Source organism: Spermophilus citellus (genome assembly GCF_964194105.1).
Source record: "Spermophilus citellus genome assembly, chromosome: 18".
NCBI classification, from domain to species: Eukaryota; Metazoa; Chordata; class Mammalia; order Rodentia; family Sciuridae; genus Spermophilus; species Spermophilus citellus.
In genome coordinates, this window is record NC_138200.1 from 64,913,174 (window position 1) to 64,928,859 (window position 15,686).

General features: G+C 45.1%; 1 protein-coding gene across 1 annotated transcript in view; it reads left to right on the plus strand.

Annotated features, from left to right (window-relative positions):
- Positions 1 to 15,686, plus strand: part of CDH13 (cadherin 13) — an 880,020-nt gene that overhangs the window by 449,794 nt on the left and 414,540 nt on the right. The gene's annotated exons all lie outside the window — the stretch shown is intronic.

A 15,686-nucleotide genomic window follows, 5' to 3' on the forward strand; every position in this document is an offset into this window, starting at 1 on the left:
GATTATCACCAGGATTCCTGTTGGCAGTTTGGAGCTTAAAGGACAGGCACTTCAGACACCACAAGTCTAAGTGGCCAGCCTGAGCAGCGTGGCTCTTCCCTCTGCTGTCCCCTGTCCCCACCTCTGTGAACCCCCCATCTGACCCTGAATGGGTTTGCACATGTATGGACCCGAAAAGAGGCCCACCCTGTCCACATTCTCGATTTCCTGCCCATCCATCTATGCCACTCTTACAACGTCACTGTCCCCACCTAACTACATTAACAAGAAAGCCAACCTAAACATCTACTCGAGAGACAAGCCTCCAAAGCCTGAGATACCACATCAAATATGACACTGTGGTTAGTTGGGGACACTGCAAAAGATCAGACAGAGCCTTATTAATGGACTCCCTTCTGCACATGGGAATCCCTTTTTTAAATTTTTTTTAAATCAATGCTGCTTTCTCTCTCCACTTCCTGGTTCTAGTTTAGAAGTGAGGAAAGCCTAATTCTTTTGTCCAGGAATTAGGTCTTGTTTTTAAACAAGAACCGCACCTCTGATGTGACATTCAGGGACCTAAGGGCGTTCTTTCCTCCCCATCATATAATCAAGAACAGACTTCTTTTACAGACAATAGAATAACCCTGTGTTCCATCTATGACTCGTGAGGACCAGCTTTTGTCACCCTGACATCATCATTAGCATCATTGCTTTTTTTAACTTCATACCATTGAATCCTCCCAACGGAGTACTAGGCCATTTACTGTGTACCATTTACAGAGGAGCCAACTGCATCTAGGAGGCTCTGAGTGCTTTGCCTAGGAATGCACAGCAAATGAATGATGAAGCTGGAAATTGACTCTGTCTCGAATGTGAAAGCCTAGTTCCCCTACCCAGCATCGGGGGTCAGGCAAGCAAGGCACGGAAGGGCTTCCCGAGAGTCAGAGGGACACCCATGAGGTGTCTACTTAGATGCTTATCAAACTCAGATCACCTGAAGGTCACCATCGAGCTTGCTAAACTGGGTACCCCAGACCCTACCTCCGCCACCACCTTCCCCACCCAGCACACACACGGATTCTGCTTCAGCAGGTCTGAGCTGAGTCAGGGTTCTACATCTCTGACCACCTCCCCAGCTGATTGCCTTGGAAGTGGTCTGCAGCCACACTTGGAGGAACGGTTTTATAAAGACCCAATTTCCTAACTTACGGATCTACCTGGGGCCTCTCCAAAGTCCAGCACACTCCCTGTGTGGGGAACCCTCTTGGATCCCTAACTTTCTATTTCTAGATTTGATGTGGGGTCCAGCCCTTCTCTGGGCACACCTATCCTCTGACCCACTGTGTCCCTGAGACTTGCACTCGGCTTGACATAGACTAAAGTGGCTTGTGATTGTCACCCCCTGTTGGCGAAAGGCTCCAGGCTGTGTGGCCCTCACCTCGTGCCATGGTCCTCATCACCGTCACTGAAGTAGAGCCAGGGGATACCTTTCAGCCCTCTGCTCCTCCCTGGCACACGCACTGCTGTTTCCCAGCTCCTCCGCAGTCAGGTGGCGCCATTTCACTAGTACTGGCCAAAGCACCTCATCTCCCTTCTGTTCCCTGCTGCGGGCGACCATGGTCATATTTCACATGGTACCAGCAAGGATTCTTCAGCTGTTGTATAACATGGATCTCCAGCCCCCCTGAACTCACAGCCTGAGCAAGACAGAAGCAAACCTTTGTTTTGTTAAGCCTCTGAGATTTAGCTCTGCTTGGATCTGGGTTTTTATTTCGTAGCATAGCCTCGCCCAGTCTAACCTAGCCCTTCTCCTCTTCTGCCTCCTCCTCACAATAATCCCATATATTTATTATGAGGGAAAAGTGTACCACGTGCTACACACCATACCAAGCCCTCTGCAATCACCTAGTTTAGTAATCACCCCAAACTACACGGAGGACAGTCATCACCTGTATTTTATACTCCCACCCTGTAACTGATGGGATGAAGTGACAACCCAACAACCTGATCCCAAAGTCCTGGTTTAGCCAAGCATTGTAGGGCAGGTGGCTGAAGAGCCAGGGTGAGTGCTGTAGATTCTTATCACATATAATCCTCTGTGGCCCCTAAGAAGCAGCCATTGTTATCTTGACCTTCCAGTGGGGACACTGAGGGCTGGGGAGTTTAGTGACAGTCACATATAGTGCTAATAATAGGTCACCCAAGTCCCTCTGGCTCTTGAATAAAGTATTACTTAAACCCCGAACCAGAGTCTGGGCAGTGATATTTATTTCTCTGAGTCTTTGTCACAAACATCTAGAAGCCCTGCACACATACAGCAGGGCTCAAGATTTCAGACTCTTCAGATTTAAACAGCAGCTCACCATGCACCGCTGTGTGACTTTGACTTAGTTACTTAGCCTCTCTCTGAAAAACAGATTGAATGAAAGAATGCTGGGAACACACACAACTCAGTGCCTAGCACCAAATAGGGGAAATGAGTGTGATTAGAGGATTAGCTCTGTCTGGTTAGATATGGACCCCAGGTACCTCCACCCCCAGCTCCCTGTCACCATCTCACCGAGTTGTCTGGTGCTTTCTCCTATAAAGGAGGCCGGGGGAGTGGGGCACATTAGCTCTGCTTTGGGTTTTCTCTGAATTCCTTTGGGTGGTGTTGGGGTGGGCCTGCAGCCCCCAGCTGCTGGAACCCCTCCAAGATGGCCTTCTGTCTCAGTTCTCCTGCTGACTGTCTCTAGTGACTCCTGAAAGACCAGGAAAACTGGTTGGTGAGAGAAGAGACGGGGACCTCAGTGGGCCCACCTACAGTTCCAGGAAGTCATGAGATGTGGGCTGGGGCTGCTGGGAGAACCCAAGGGGGACATAGAGGTCTCACTCCAGCTACTCTGAGCTAGGAACAACCAGTTTCCTTTTCCTTTGGGGTCTGGGGGCATGAATTATGGTCACTCGTCTCCTCTAGTGGGTCTAACAGGATCTGGATTCGTAATCTAGTTGGAATGACAACTTGACTCTGGTGGAAACGGAAAATAACAGCTACAACCAGTGACAGAGACTCCTCGCAGCCAGTACCATTTGCTGAATGACTGCTGTGCACTGAGCACCACAGAAAATGCCCACATTTAATGTCCTTTTGAAGTGGCCATTGTTATTATTCCCATCTTACTGATGAGAAAACTGCAGCTCAGAGAGCTCAAGCTGCTTGCCCAGGATGCCCAGGATGCCCAAGCAAAGACACAGCTGGCGGCCTGATTCTGAAGGCTTGGGGTTGGCAGCACACACTGTGCCCAGGCAGGCTGTGGTCTCACACAGAGTGTGTGTGGGTTCTCAGTGGGAATGAGGGGACCATAAAGAGTGGGCTGAACTTGGCCTAGGGGGATTTGGGAATCCCTAGAGAAGAAGGGCTGGGAGCCAAGAAAAATGGCCAAGCCCCACGAGATGCCATACACCAGTGGCACACCTCGGCTCATCCTAGAGACCCAGAGTCTCTCCCTAACTGTCCCTCCAAAAGCCCTTCACAAAGGATTCTGCACACACAGTGGTGAGACTCTGCCTGGCCCCTGCCCCTCTGGGAGGATGCAACCCACATGGAGAACGCTGGGGACTCTAAGATTCGCTGAGTGCAGAAGAGGCTGGGTTTAACCCTCCGTTTCTAATTTGCTCTTGGCCATAGCACACTTTTTACTAGGCAGACAGTATTGATGTCTTCTGGAAGGCACTCGGGGCAGATGTCAAGGGAGGCTTGAGGGCGAGGTATTGGAAAGCTGTGGAGCAGGGGTGCCAAGGTGGGGAGACCTGGAATCGGCGATTCAAGCCCACAGGGAAGGTAGGGCCAGAAACAAATATCAGTGAGATAAAAATAAGCTGGAAAAAAAAGGAGGAGGAGGAGGAGGAGACAGGGCAGGGGTAGTTTGTAAGGCAGCTCAGAAATGAGCTTTACTTGCCAATGTGACCTCACACCATGAATTAGAGACCTGAAATTTAGGAGAGAAGAGAAACTAGAAATGAGGACTTTTTGTCCCTACCTTCTTTTCCCAGAGGGATAGCAGAAACAGAACAATGATGAGGACTGTGGATGTGGCAAGATCTCTCTGTAGGAGGCAGGAGACCCAGCAGCAGCTGAAATAAGCAGTCAGGAGCTGGGTGGTCCTAGAGCAGCCCAGGGAGACGGCGCTGAGCTCAAAGCAACAGTGTTTAAAGGGGAAAAATGGAAGTTGTGATGTGTATTATCTGCCAGAGAAAGTTTCCATCTTCCATTAGCCACAGACCGTTGGGGCCTGAATCTTCAAGTGTATTTTGGGCAAGAAAGTGTCCCCGGTGAGCCCGTTTACAGCAGTTGATCCCTAGCAGTACGGGAGTGATTTTCCCGATACTGTGAGCAAGTAGCCAGGTGCTGCCCAAGTACCTGGGAGATACCAGACCTGCTTCCTGGAAATCTCTCAGTGGTGTTTAAGAGATGTGGAGGAGGGAGAAGGGGCTTAAGCAGAAATGGGCTTTGAGGATGGTCAGCCTTGACTGGAGGAGTAACTGGGCCAAGATGACCAGGAAGAAACTGAGCCTCTGCGCCTCCATGAGTCACTAGCCACCAGATTCCTCCCTCTCCTCCTTCCAAGGTCAGAGACTATGGTCAGGGCTCCTGCCCACCTTGTTTCCATACAAAAAGCATGTTTTTAGCTTCACGATGAAACAGGAACGCACATTTCATTGCTCTTCACAGAAACACATTTGCAGTATTGCAAACCCATGAAAACATAGAGCAATTGCCTTCTGCACCCCTAACAAGCTCCCTAAAACTATACAAATGAAGCAGTTGCATCCATGGCCTTGAAGATGCCTGTTTGTTCCATGTTTATTTCAACAAGTGGGAATTCTCATGAAAATGAACGTGGGGTGTAAGGAGACACTGCAGACTCTGCCTGGAGCCGCCATGATCCCCCTGGGCCCCACAAGGGCGAGCACACAGTCACTGGCAAATGTCCTCACAGTGATTCTTCCCTGCTCATGACTTAGGCTGCGATGGATGGGGTACTCGACTTTTGTTTGTAATGAAATGTGCCCTTATTAGGAGTTGGGAGGATCTGCTCCCCAAAGTGGGTCTTATTCCTGGACTGTGTACCTGTGTGAGTTCTCTGAATCCTCCCGTGCCCCTGCCTCTAGAGCTGTCCCACCAACCTCCTCACAGGCCAAGCCTCATTTGCCTTCATTTGTCCCCAACTACCCTGTTTAACACTCTCCCTTCCTCTGGTTCCCATTGTCAAATACCTTTGCTGGGCATTACGCCCATTCAATGGTTGTTGTCATCTAAAAATGTAAATGTTGTGAATGAACATAGCATTCTTCCCCCAAAAAAAGTTGTTCAATTGCCTCTACCCTTAGGCCCAATGCTAAGAAGAGTGGCCATTTCATAAATGTGTATCCAATGGCAGATCAACACTATCCGAAGGTGCTGACTCTAGTATTTTCTTTTCCAATTAACTCATTCTGATTGTAAAAGTAAAGCATGCTTATTATTAGTTAACAAATAAATAAATAAGAAAATAAAATTAGCTTGTAAGTTTAAGTTAGAAATATGAGCTGCTGCAAGAAATCCAATAAGTGGTCCAAAGTAGGGGGGGCCAGGCAAACTTTACTTCTGCCAGAAGGGTGCACTAGGGAACCTGACCAGCAAGGGGCCTGGTGGGCAGTCCACCTGCTTATATCCTTAACACAGTGCCGCCCTTTGCCCTGATTGGAGGAGCTCAGGGGTACAATCTATATAATTGGCTAATTTTAAAATTGGGGCAGGCAAAGGAAAGGCCTATAATTAAAATGTTTACAATTGGATCCAATTAAGGCTGTATTCCAAAAACAGACGGCTTGACTTTCTATTTCTTATATTTACTAGTCAGACATAGCCTCTGATAACATTTTGCTATTTTTGCATCTATTCGTTTCTATCCACAGGTGTCCATTAAATTTATTATATATGCATATGTGTGTACATATATTTAAATATCATAATCTATATACATGTTCAAATACATGCTTATGTAGGATCAAGTGATGTATTCAGATCGTATTCCTGCTTTGAAAAACTTCACTTTATTTTGTGGGAATGCTTTCTTCATTGAGTGCTTCCAAATCATGGTATTTAATGGCCACATTAAAAAAAAATCTTTTGAACTATATTGAAACTTTCCATTATTGTTGGTTATTTGGGTTTCCACCAATAATTCATTATTTTAAAAATTCTGTGAAGATAATTTTGACACATAGATAACTGTCCACCATTATCCAATTTCTTAATATCAAAATTCTTTACAAAGAAATGCCACTCAGCTTGATTCCCTGCATAGAGCACAGGGCAGGTCCTGTGTACCCTTTGCACTCTGGCATTAAGTGCTGAGTTTCTTAAGTCTGTCCCTTTGTTACATTAAAATGACAAGGTTCCATTACCTTTTATGCCGTTTATAAAGATTGCCAGCTCTTTGTTTCTGCCCTGGCCCTGGGTCTTGGGCAGCAGCTGCCTGCTGGGCCCCTCCCCTTTCTCTATGGAGTGTCAACAGTCTCCCTGTGGATTTGTAAAGACTTGCTGCTTATTGTGGATATTAATCTCTCACCTGCTGTAGGTCTGTTGCTATTTTTTTACAAGTTGTTATTTGAATTATTTTTGTTTGATTTGTTGTGACACTGATTTTTTAAAACCCTTAGTCAGACACGCTACCATTTTTCTTTATGTTTTCCCTTATTTATGCAATTAACGTCCTTGACATAATCCAAGATCAGAGGCATGTTCAAACATACTTTGTTTTCTAAATGGTTATGGCTTCTTTTTCACACGTCGGATTCTTCAGTCCATCTATAATTCATTTCGATGAATTATTTAAAGTCCCGTTTTGAATTTTTATCCTCCAAATTCATTTTTCTTCTGAATATTTTCTTAAGGATCCACTGTCCCCGGTTTTGTGATAGGGCCTTTGTGTGATATGAAGTTCTGATGTGTACACCAGTTTGCTTTGAAACCATCTTCTGTGTTGAATTTTGTGACAGTGCCACATTGTCCCACCACTCACAGCTTTATAATGGGTCTTAATTCAAGATAGGGCAAGCCCTTCTAAAACATGCTACTTCAAAACTGCCTTAGTTATTTTTGCCTTGATTTTTCCTTTAGAGAGAAAAACATCATCATTTTTTTTCCAGCTCCACCGTCTATAACTGACACTTGCTTTCTCAAAACTGATGTCACACTGTAGACAGGAACAGAAATCAGGGACGGTGAGAGATCCAGGTGCATAGGAATGGAGACCCAGGTGCCTGGACAGGAAGACAGCTAGGGAGCCTCTGCCCATTCTCCAGTGGGAGCCTCTACCCATTCTCCAGTGGGAGCCTCTACCCATCCTCCAGTGGGAGCCTCTTTTTTTTCACTTGGCAGGCAGGAGGAACTCACTCCCTAGTCTTCCTCAAATCCCTTCATCAGTCTTTGAGGTTTTCCTGGTAACTATCTTCATACTTACAATTGTGGGAGCTTTGAACATATTCCTCCAAGCACATTTTAGTGGGAGACAAGAAATTTTACTTCTCAGGTTGCTGGACAGATTCCCTTTTTAAAAAGCATCATGTCTAAGCGTTCATTCCTGCCACCGTCTACACTGTAAAGGCTTCTTGATGATGCAGTGAAATGAGAATCCGAGAAGACACCACATCGCCCAGTGCCCCCATGGAGGGGAGGCCTAGGAGACAGAAGCATGAGTTCACTTCCTGATTGGAGGGGATTTTCTAAGATGGCTGCCCCTGTTAACTAGTTTTTCAAAAAACATAAAGAGAATAGAACCAGCATCATCCCAAATGACAAAATTGGCAGATCCTCCCCTTAGCCCTCTTCCCTCATTTCTACTCATTTGGATTCTCTTTCCTGCCACCCAACCTCCCCCATTCCAGTCTTACCGGCCTTTTCATATGAAAGGAATCTTTTCTAATAAGGTCACCCACTCTGGGAAAATAGGCTGTCCATAAATAATCTCCATTTCTGAGATTAAGATTTGGCGAGCCCTGTGCTCGGGCAATGGCTGGCCTGAGATAAGCACACAGCAAATTTCGAGATATCTGTGCCTGCATCTTCATTTCCTTGTTTCTGTCTCACTTTCCTGTATGCCATCAAGAAATTTAGTGACACTGGAAATAGCGTGCTCTTCTCTGGGCAGGCGTCTCCCATTTCCTCAGGACCCATTTGTCTTTCTGAAGCGGGGAGTCCCTAGCTGTAAATTTTCAGGCAGCATCATGAGAAGATTAACAGTTTCCTGGCGTCTTGCTTGCAAAGGTTTGAATACTGCTTCCAGCGCAGATCAACATATGAAATTGAACATTTAACTTACACTTTTATAGTGCCATCAACTTTCTCAGCATCTCTTCCTCCATGATGCCTTATTAACCTCATTGCAATTCTGTGTGGTGAACAAGGCTGGCATTAACTCCATGGTAGAAGGTGGCAGCCTTGGGCTAACTAGAGGCCTCCAAAAAATCCCACACGTTGATTTTTAGTCCCCAAGACCTCAGAATGTGACCTTATTTGGAAACAAGGTCATTATATATAATCAAGTGAAATTGAAGTCATTAGGATGGGACCTAGTCCAATCTGACTGATGTTGTATGAAAAAGATCCATTGGGAGATAGACGTACCCGTGGGGGAAACGTCCTGTGAAGAGGAAAGCAGAGATCAGAATAATATATCGGTGGGACAAAGAAAGCCACAGGTTGCCAGAAACCACGGGAAGCCCTCAGAGCCAACCCTGCTGACACCTCAATCTCAGGCTTCTGAACTCTAGGACTGTGAGGTGGCATTTCTGTTGGTTAAGTAGCTGGGTGATTAATACCTTGTCATGGTAGCTCTAGCAAAGATGCACAGCAGCCAATAGAAAATGCAGAGCCAACTGGCTCCCCAAGGCAGGGCTCAGCTTCCTCGGATGATTCCATCCACTGACCCTCCTGCTGCACCTGGAGTCCTTGTTCCATCAACCATGCTGAGCTGGGTTCAAGGCAGCCCAGCCTGACAGCGAAGGGGCTTTGGTGCTGGACCAAGCCAACACTCTTCCTGCTCTACCTTCAGCAGGACCAAAGTTCATGTTTGGTTCCCCTCGGGGACAGTAGCATTGCACAGAAAGCTTCAGGTCTCTGGTGTGACGATTAAAGCTAATGTTCATGAACCTTGTCCCTGAGCCTGGCTCGGGCTAGATGCCTGATGAGCACTCACGTAATTCTCACCCTGCCACTTGGTGAGGTCAGTGCTATGACCACCCTCATTCGCAGATGCCCAACCAGGGCTCTGGTGATAACTTAGCTTATACAGCCACTGTGTTGTGAATCCTGTACTTGAATGCATGCATTCTGACCCTGGAGCCGGCGTTGAGACCACTCAGAAGTGTGGAAAGTATTGTGTTAAAAAGAGTGGAAGTGTTTGCAGCAGGACTCTTCAGAGCTTTGAAAATGTTCTTATCTTTGGGAATCTGCAAGGGGTTGATTAAGTAGGTGGCATTCTTGAACCATGAGGTTCTTTCTGATCCAAAATCTCTCGGGCCTGGTGTTTCATAAATAGAATTGCCAGATAAAATATAAGTTGAAATTTCAGATAAGCCATGACTGATACTTTAGTATAAGTATGTACTAAGCATTACCTTGGCTTGCTAATACTTAAAAATTAGTTATTTTTTATCTGAAACTCCAACCTGCAGTCTACATAAAAAATGCTTTGGAAAGTGAGGGGCAAACATCCCCAAATCTGCCACTCCCCCAACCACCTAGCAACATCTTTCTTTAGGAAATAAACAAAAATCTGCCCCAAACCGAAGATTGGCCCCATGGCCTCCCCTGTGACCTTCACCACATCATCTTGTCATCCTGCGCCCTCTTACGACATATCCCCGCTTGGCTCTGGACATGACTTCATAACTCATGTCATCTCCCGACCTGGACAACAGGTGTATCCTCAGCTCTCCAAAGCGAGCATCACCCTGGTGGGCAGAGACATGGTGGGCCAAAAGCCATCTGCCGCTTCCATCCAAGGAAAGGCGGGCACTACAGAAGACCCAACTCTGATGCCTCAAGGTGGGTTAGCCGGAAATCTGTGGCATTTCTACTACATTTGCATTCCAGGGGAGTTGCAGGCCTATCAAGTTTAGTAGGAAATGGATTTCTAAAAAAGATCGGGTTGGCCCGGTGTCTGTCAAATCACTGGAGCATGTCTTCAATCCTGGGGCCGATGATCTGTCCTGCTCAGGACCCTCCCTCCTCTTCATGCTGCCTCAGTGGCCCTGCCCCCAGTCCTAGGTCGCATCTTCTTACTCGACTTTACCTTTAACAAAAAAATCCGGTTGTCTTCCCAATATATTCCTGTTATCTTGAACAATGTTTCCGTTATCCCGAGCTCTATGCTGTTTTGCTTTGAAGCAAAGCAGAGATAAATGAAGGTTTGTGATTCAGCATGTTTCCAAGCTGTAGCGAACGTCACCCTCCTTGCCAGGAAAAGGGCCTTCCTGCTTCTACCTGGAAGCTCAGTTCAGGTTGCAGCCTTGCAATCCCTAGTAAAGTAGCCACCGTCACATATGGCTATTAAAATTTGCATTTCAATTAATTGAAATTAAATAAATACTTCATCTGCTGCAGCACACTGGCCACGTTTTGACTACTCAGTAGCCACGTGTGGCTACTCTACTGGATGGTGCAGATTAATCTGTTGCCATCACCACAGAAAGTTCACTCAGTAAGCCTTGGGCTGGGATCCCACCTTAGCCTCACACATGCCAAAGAATAATGCATGTGATTTTGGGCAGAAGTACCAGCTATGTTTGGGTAGGAACAGAACTTAGGGGAAATATTGCTAAAACAGGGAGGGCATGTGGGTCATTTCATCTGGGCTACTCATGGTCAATTATTAATGGACTGATTTGGCTAATGATGGCGTCATGTCCTCAGCTCCCTCTGTTACCCACTGGTGGAGGTGGAACTGCAGCCACACTATTGATTTGCCTCTGCTGCTCCTTCTAATGAGCCCGTGTGGACAGTGGGCAACAGGAAGAGATGGGCCGCAAGGCTTGGTGGGTGGAGCAGCAACTGTGCATGGTGGGGGCACCACTAGCCAAAAGAGACCTCCTGGTTCCAGCTGGGTGGCCTCTAAGGGACTGAGCAAATCCCTACTTGCTGGTCCTTTGCTTTGAAGATAGCTTTGAACAAGAAAAGATTTACTCAGTGGAAAAAAAAAAAGAAAGAAAAGAAAATGTAGTTAAGTAAAACAAACAAACAAAAATATACCATTCTGACCCTGTCAGCCAGGTGGGTCATCGACACATCAATTGCATTATAGCTCTCCACACTTTCTTTATGCACATGCATATATTACACAAGTAAGATCATAATATGCAAACAGTTTTGTAATCTGCTTTTTAAATTAACGTGCATTGACACAAGTCAAGATGATGGCACAACATTGCATTCGCAGCTTGACTGTAGTCTCATGACCATGTTTTAGCTCTTGTTTGGCATTTGGTGGATTTCCAGGTTTCCCCTAACTTTAAACATCATTCCCCTGAATGTCTTCAACTTTGTGCATGTCCATAATTATTTCTAAGAAATATATTTCTGGAAGGAAAAGTACTGTTTCAGGGGCCTGGGGAAGTATTACTAAGGTTTGGGATATAGGTCTTTCATTTCTTTCTGAAATGGAGCCATTGATTTTAGTCCTTAAAGACAGTTCTTGGGTCAAAATCACCTGATTTCTGGATTATAGCTCTGTAGTCCTTGGGGGTCTGAGAGTCTGAGAGACCCTCAGTTCCCTTATTCCCCCCCAAACAAACCTGAGTCAGAGGTGGCCTCAAGTTCCAAACTATGGGCAATGACAGTCACCCTGGGAAAGATAAGCATAAGACACTGCTGTCTGCCAGAGCTTCCTTGGCAGCGGAGATGTCCTGTGTCTGTGTATCCTGTGTGGTGAGCACTGGCTGTAGCTGGCTATTGAGCACATTAAGTGGGACTGGTGAGACTCAACAGCCAGATTTTTAACCTTTTTAATTTTAGTAGCCACATATAATTAGTGTCTATCATTTTTGAACAAATGATTCTACAAATCAAATATACATGCAGATCTTTGCCACTTGTTCCTTTTAAACATGGCTTCTGATAGCATTGCCCATGAGTATGTGCCATGTTCTTCTGCTTGTCCCGAACTACCTTTTGGTCCCTTGTCATTTCCCCAAGGTTAGGGACTAATCAGTGGATCACCAGTGATAACCTGACTCCCACCCCCAGGCATGGTACAGCACCCAGGAGGCCCTCAGTGAATGAGCAAGTTAAAGGCAATCACCTTTCTCAAACTTCAACTTCATCACAACAGGCCACAGCATATCCCCAGGCCAGTCTGTTCACCCAGGAGTGGAGGTCTCTTGAAGACCTTGATGGCAATAGTACCTGCCCTTGATGCTGTTGGGAGGGCTGAGCATAATGACAGCGTTAGTGAGGTGCTGGGCACCCCATCAGTCTCCAGCCAGTAGGGTGTTACCATTCCAACCTAGTGCAAGGCTCCCTGCATGTAGGGGTTGTCAGAACCCATGACTAGTGTCCAACAGTGGCTTTAATCATCTTAGTGTTACATCAGGAGAAGTGGCTTGAGAACCTGGGGTGTCAAATTGCCCTGGATCCCCCTATTGAGTGTGCTTATCACCATGATAATTCTCCACGATTACTCTCTAGCATTTGCTTTCCTACCATGCTGTGCTCACGAAGGAGAAAGGATCTTTACCTTGTTCACTGCTGTATCTCCAGCGCTAAACTCATAGTAGGCATTTAATACATCTTGAGTGATAGATTGAAGGAAAGTGGGTAGTCAGGTGGGAATGAAGGAAAAGCCTAGCTAGGAAAAGCTCTGTTTAGATGGATAACTAACTTGTGGGCCACTTAACAGCCAGTATTGGCTTCTCTGTTGGATAAAGAGAGGAAGATTGATCTAGATTAGGATTTTCCAACCTCAGCCTGTTATTTTAGGGAAGGTACTTCTGTGCAGGGGCCTGACTGTCCAGTACTTTATAGGGCGTTGAGCAGCACAGCCTCTACCTACAACAGGCAGAAGGGTCTCCAGGCATGGCCAGAGTTCCCACAAAGGCAAATTACCCCCAGTTGAGAACCACTGATTTTAAGCCAAATTGGAACTTCCCTCCAGCACCATGAGTTTAAGATTCTACTTGGGCCAATAATTTCTGAGCGTGAGAATTTTCTGACATTTTGTAGATCATTATAGAATTATAAGAATATTTCTAGGTACTCATGCAAAGCACTGTGGCCTGATTATCAACTTAATATTTGGATCACTGGGCCATTAAAATGCTGATTTAAAATTCAATTTTCTATTTTTAAAAATGACCACTTTGTGAATTATATCTGTTTTACGGTTGATTTTATTTAAATAGACGGTATAATTTCACCCACTCTGTGTTCATGAATAATGCTTGTCAGAATGCCTGCTAATGACCCCAGCAATCATAGCTCATGTCTATGGGATCTGTAGTCACTGGCAGGTTGGCTTTGTTTTTGTTCATCTCCCACTCCTTTTCCCTGAGTAAGACCTTTAATTAGTGCTCATTAAGATTCACAAATAGCCTGGCCTTGGCTTCTCCAGGCATTCAGTCTATTCCCCACTAACTTACTAAAGTTGCTTTTAGAAGTCACGAGAGAGACACGCATTTATTTTCTGGAACAGCAAGTTCACACATGTCATTGTTCAGGGAAAGTAGACCTTGGCCAGAAATGGAGGTAGACTGCTGCAGAACGGCGTGTTCACGGCCCTGTGCACATTGAGGCTTGGTAACTGCACTCCTCTTGGTGATGGTGGGGTTGGAACCTCACCTCAGTGCTGTGGTGGTGGCCTACAGGGACTTTCAATCCCCTTCGTTGAAAAACCGCCTTTGTAAGGAGCCCAGAGACTCAAGACACGATCTTTTGGGATTTGTCATCCCATTAATGTGACATTAACATTTCCTTCGAGGTGGGAGTGCGTCCTATTGTGTGGCAGTGTTTGAAAGCTGCATGTTGCTGCCATGTGTTCTCCTGGGGTCAGACCATTGCTACCCTTTGCCGCCAGAAAAGGGAGTCTTGCTGGGGGTGTTAAATAACCACACAGCCGGGTTGGAATATGGATCCTTGGATTCTGGAATCTGCAGTCTTCTCCAGTACCTACATGGCCTCTAGATTTAGGATAAAATACAAATCACTTATCTTTTCCAGATTAAAAAAAGCCTTTCTTTTCTTTTGGTACTGGGATTGACCCCAAGGGCCCATTGAGCTGCACCCCCAACCCTTTTTATTTCTTTCTTTTGAGATAAGGCCTCGCTAAGCTGCCCAGGCAGTCCTCAAACTTATAATCCTCCTGCCTCAGCCTCCCAAGTTGCTGGGTCATAGGTGTGGGCCAGCATGCCTGGCAAGAGAAGTATTTCTTAACATAAATCTAAAAGTTGGCTTAACATATGTATTCCTATCAAAGTAGGTTAAGTTTTTTAAATTTCCAGCACTTATAAATGGGAAATGATTGGAAAATAACTGCCTTTCCTGATTGCTTTGGGTACACAATTTTAATCTGTAGATTTTCTGTAGTTCACTGTTTATAGCTTTGAGAGCATGATTTCCCTCCTTTAAAAGTTAGCTTTGTTTTAATTAGAAAACACAATGACTTTGAAGCCTGGAGATTATTGTGCTTTTAAATTTTATTAGACTCACTGTAGTTTAGAAATAATATTTTTTTAATGTAAAAATATCCTTTGCATCACACCAAACTAAATCAATCAGCTTTTGTTAAGAGAATTCAAAGTCTTGAGATAAGGGTTTTTTTTAACTGCTGTATTCTTCGGAAAAAAATAATAAGTGCAAATGGAAAAATGGGTGTGTTCTTTTCCATGTCTTTCCCTCATGAACGCAAGGTTGGAAATAAGCAAGAAAAATGTTCTAGCAATTTTCCAGGGGCAATGTCACAATCTGTTTTCTTAAATAATAATAATAATAATAACAACACCAATGCATAAGGCCAGCTTCAGTGGTTTACAGCTCAGACTTAACCAAGGACCTCAGTTTGGTGACTGCTGCCTGCATAATGCCAACCCCAGTGCCCACCATCCTTCATTATTATAGAACCTGCAAGTCCCGGAGACCATGCCCCATTGTGCAAACACATAATTGTTAGACCTGTATGCCAACTTTAATTCCAGAGTAATGGTTCCTCTAGGTAATGGTTTTTTAAAATAAACAGACAAAGGCCACTTAATTCATGAGACCACAGTCATCTGCTGGTTTTTTTTTAAATCTACAATTTGCAAGAAAATGTTTTCTTTTCTTTACAGAGAAAACAAAATCCTGTTAAAGGAAGACTTCTCCCAAATGAAGCCATTATAGCAGATTTAAATTCCTGCATTACAATGTTGACAATTTAACAAGCATCCTATTTGGGCACATTATTGGTTTAAAGAAGTAAATCACAAACATTTTATTTGCCACTAGCACAGGGTATTTCAAATCCGTTTTCCCCAGCACAATGAGGTGTTTAACTGAATCGTTCTATTGACTGAAGTTTGATCACGCAGTCTGGTATTTGGGTTGCAAAAGGGTGGGTGAAGTCAGAAGTCATTGCATCTGTGGCTGGCTCTGCAGCCAACAAGAAAAGTGAGATCAAGAAGTCGTTTAGTGCTAGAGGACTGTTTCTTCT